The sequence below is a fragment of the Parasteatoda tepidariorum genome, chromosome 6 (genome assembly GCF_982258835.1).
Source record: "Parasteatoda tepidariorum strain Cologne lab strain chromosome 6, Ptep-v5.0, whole genome shotgun sequence".
NCBI lineage: Eukaryota > Metazoa > Arthropoda > Arachnida > Araneae > Theridiidae > Parasteatoda > Parasteatoda tepidariorum.
In genome coordinates, this window is record NC_141760.1 from 74,794,038 (window position 1) to 74,798,792 (window position 4,755).

The window sequence follows — 4,755 nt, forward strand, 5'->3', positions numbered from 1 at the left end:
CTCCCGTTATTTTCTATCCTGTCAGATATTTTTCAGTCTCATTACAATCAGCCATTGTACTACTTCTAAAAAGTGTGCAAACTAGTTAAAAGCGGGGAAACGACTAAAAGTATACTACTAAAAAGTGGGGGAATATTTACTATATATCAATCTGCAATTTTTTTTTGCCTTATTTCAATGAGCCTTGAAAATTTTATTTTATTTTTCATGACCGGAGTTTAACAGCTCATAAAAATTCTGAATTAATGACCATCAATGTTCATCTTTAACCTTGTAATTTTGAACCCAATCCAGAAGACAAGAAAACTCTTGGATCAAGCATTGAGACAGAATGGTATAAACCCCCATTTACGTTATATGGAGAGGAGATTCCACGGTTTTCCAGACGGCAAGGGGACCCATGATCCGTCTAGATATGTTTTATTCTATTCACGCGTCCAGATGCCTACCTGCAACATTTCTTTTAAAAAAATCATCTTTAAACATTTATTTGATTTTAAACTAGAATTGTATTGTATAATTATATTTTCTTTCTAATTTTAAGCTTGCTTGAAATGGAAATCGGATAAGTAGTGCTTTAAAAATATTTCAGTTTCATATTTAAGTGAGATAAAATATCCTTAAATGAGTGTCCTTTATAAGTAATAAAATAATAAAAGTGTCCCTTATAAGTAATTTTTTATAGCGTGGTATATTAGATGCATTTTTCAAAATAATTCCACTGAAATTTTTTTTAATTGCCTTTATTGTTAGCTTAACAAATCGCTCATAGGCTGCAATAGTGGCACAACTAAAAAAACACGCGTTTTGGACTAAGAACAGGTGTAAATAGGAAAATACGCATTCTTTTCAGCAACAATACTGGTACAACTCATAATTCAACTTGAAGGTAATCTTCGTTTAAGCAAACTAAAGCATTTCCTATGCATTTTCCTTAGCAATGAAAACTTTAAATCCACTTATCTCAAAGCATGATTTTTTGAGTTGTGCTGCTATTTCAGCCCAGGAAACGAGGAAAACGAGACATGAGGTGAACAATTGAATGAGGATCGACTGCCTTTTTAACTTAGGTTATAACTTAGGTTTTTATAAAAATAAGTAAAAACAATGCAATTTTTTGCTGCAAATATATTCCAGGTATATTCGTTACAAAATGCTGATTAATTTGCTTTTTGGATAAAATGCTAATTAATTTGCATGTGATATTTGTGGGACTTTAAATGGAGTTACTCAGTTTCAATTTTCTTCATTGATTTTCATTTAACACTTAAGAAACAAATATAAAAATATGATAAATAAGTTTCCTATAAAAAAGCTTGAATTGATTATACAGATGAAAAACAAAAATGTGTTTTATTTTAAGCAACAAACATTTTCTCGAGTGCTTTATATCAGTATCGCGTGCTCCTTTTAGAAAAATGAGAAAATGGAGAGGAGAAACTGATAACAATTATAAGACACTCCTATGTAGTGATTTTCGATTCAGATAAGAGAAACGAAGGTTGCTTAAAGATAATTGGAGTTTTCATGTTGCAAGAAAAGATTTTTTTGCTTAAAAGAATTATTTTGTTCGGTAATAGTTGTTAAACTTAATTATGGAAGTTTAGAGAAATAAACAGTTTTCATTTTACGAAGATTAGGATAACAGATTTATGTGTAAGTATCTGAAACTAAAATTAAGCACAGTTTTTGTTTTTCAAATAATGGATTATTTTATCGAGCGACTATGACTTAAAGCAACGTATACACTATTTTTTTCTACTATTTTTTATTAAATCTAATTCTTGTATTTTTTAATTCTTAGTTTAACTTTGTTTAGGGCAATTAAGAAAACCTTTTTACAATTTATTAATTTCAGTCACTAATTATATTGAAAAAAGTGATGTTAAGGTTCTTAACAAAATTTGAGCTGAATGTTGCTAAAAGTAACAAAATTTAATCTTGAGCCTCTTATACAGTATATTTGATATCTCTAAACAGATGGCAGCACAATGTGTTTTACGTTATACAATTTGAAATTGTTTAAAATTTTTGAATAATGCGTATATGACAATTAAAGGTAATAATTAGAGTCATAAAGGGAATAATTAGAGCCATAAAGGTAATAATTCGAGCCATAAAGGTAATAGTTATGCCAATGAAAGGTAATAATTAGAGATGTAATGAAAAAAGAGAATTTCTATGTTAATAGGAGTAAATAAATTTTTTTCTGAAAAATGTTGAAGCGCTTCTATGCAGTGTAAAGATTTTAATTTGCAATTAATTTAATTGTAAATAATGCGAGTGCAATTAACTTTATTATAATTAATTATCAGATTTAATTGTAATAATAAATTATTTTAATTAACCAATTAATTAATTAATATAATTAATTATTGAAATTATCATAATTATTCCTGGTCGGAAGTAAATTCGAAATACTTCCGAACCGCTTAGGGTTAAAAATTTTATGTTCAATAATTTTTGTTTGTAAAAAAGGGAGAATTTTTCTACCTTCCTCCGTTAACAGTCGAATTGAGTTCGGGGTGTTTTTCCCTGTAGGAAAACTTCTAATTTCATGTTAATTAATACAGAAAAATATCTGTACTACTTCGAAAAAGTCGAGAAATAATTAAAGGGTTATATAATAAATGATCTGATAAAATATTTTAACAAAGCAAGACTGTTACCCTTTAGTTTCAATGAAACATTTATCACGCATATGCTTTCATAATTCAGGTGAGTTGAAGATTTTCCGGTGATATCTATTAAGCACTAATGGTTAACAACATTACAACTGTTGAGTTTAAAATGTCATTGTCTGATATATTAGTTCTTTGATTTTACTGTATCTGATATATTTTATTATTCTTGTTTTAAACTTGAATAGATATTTTACAACTATTATAAACACTCCAAAAATACTGTATTTGTGAAAATATATTACAAAAATATGTATATCATAAGTGCATTGTATTAACTACGGTATAAAGTACCGACACTTTGGGGGCATCATATGCTTTACCGTAAAATCCATTTTTACCTTAATATACTATAATATCCATTTAATTAGAGTGATTCAGGGACTTAATGGTAATTGTTACTGTATAAATTAGGTATTTTGCTCCGTAACATGTTTCGGTAATAGTGAATTTTTCAGTAAAAAGTACCGACATTCTGAGTACCGGTACCTTTTGCTGCAATTTGATTCAGACAGTGTAGAAAAGAACTATGATTGTCAGAGAAGGGTTTGCAAAAGCTTTTATTTTGTAGACTTTTGATTGAGTTAGTATTTCAAATTTAATTTTTTTTCCTTATTTTTTAAAAAGGTATAAAAAATGAAAACTTGTCATTTTGAAAAAAAATCTCTAAATCTTTCTTTCCCCCCTTTTTTACAGTTGTATTTGCTTCATCCAAACCAGCTGAGTAAAAGTTTGATAAATTCGTCCAAACAGTAAATCTGGGTTTCCCCAAGAGAACCATTTTGTTGGTATCTGAGGAAATCAAGACAGAGTTAATATGAGGAGAAGCACAGAACAAACAGCCGTAACAGTGAGGAGAGAGACAACGAAACTGATTGCTTTCATGGAGAGGCAGTGAAAGAACTGAAGAAATAAAACGTCTTTCTTATTTGATGAACTTTTAAAGAAAATATTGTATGCACCCCGTTTCACATATACTTATCATTATATAATAATAAGTTCAAAATATATTGTATGGAAAATGTATTTTAGTTTTGCATTATAATATTACTATAACATTCAGTAGATGGAATACACACTATTTATCAGGTGTATTGATTTTTTGTCTGGTTTTTGAAATTTGAAGCTGAGAAATTAAAACAAGGAAGTATATTGATTTCATGAGAAATTAATATTACAATTCGACACATAATATTCAGAGGATAAAGCGACGAAACATTACGAGGAATGTATTAAAATTAGTTATATACATAATAATAATTTCCCCAATAGTTAAACGTATAATAACGTATAATAGTCAATAGTATAAGGTGGAAAAAATAATTTATAATTATTTAAGCTCGTTTTATTTACCTTTCTGTGTTAATAAGAGCATTTGGGTAATTGGTAGGACCCCTGATTGAAGGTTTGATTCCATTCAGTATTAATTCAACAGTACCTGTTTCATATTCATACAGAAAATTAGTGCAAAGGAAGCATCGATCATTATTTAATTTTATTTTCTTAAACTGAATTAGGCTTTAATGTTAATCAATACATTATAGACGAAACTGGAAATTTCGTCTGAGTGTATATTGTACAAGCACTGTTATTGAATTTTTGTACAACTATTTTAATAATTTAAAAAAAAAATGGATATTCTCCAAACTATTTAAAAAAAAATTAATTCATGACTTCTAAGTGTATGTTATTCTAGTAAATGGAATTGAAAATTTGAAATTAAGGAAAATAATCGTATTATATTACTAATTTGTTCAATACTTTATAGTTGTTAATCATCTTGTACATTTTTAAAATAGTAAAAAATTCATTTTTTATTATTTTTTAAGTGCATCCATTTGCTTAAAGTTGATAAAACTTAGGGCTCAAAATACCTTTCATTTGTTTATATTTCTTTTACGTAAGTTTTAAACTACTTTGCTCAGGATTTATAAAAATTAATTGTTATTGAGTTAAAAAATAATTGTATTAATGATATAGAGCTCTCTGATATTAAAAATAACATATTGAATAAATTTTTTTAAAACAAAATTTGAATATTCTAAAATAAAAACTTTATAAACCTTCAAAATGT

At 27.4% G+C, this 4,755-nt stretch overlaps 1 long non-coding RNA gene across 1 annotated transcript; it reads left to right on the plus strand.

Annotated features, from left to right (window-relative positions):
• The first annotated feature begins 1,019 nt into the window (after window positions 1–1,019).
• LOC147808130 (uncharacterized) lies at window positions 1,020–4,156 on the plus strand. Its single transcript, XR_015434918.1, has 2 exons — window positions 1,020–1,656; window positions 3,378–4,156. It is a non-coding gene; the product is annotated as an uncharacterized LOC147808130 (long non-coding RNA).
• The last annotated feature ends 599 nt before the right edge of the window (window positions 4,157–4,755 follow it).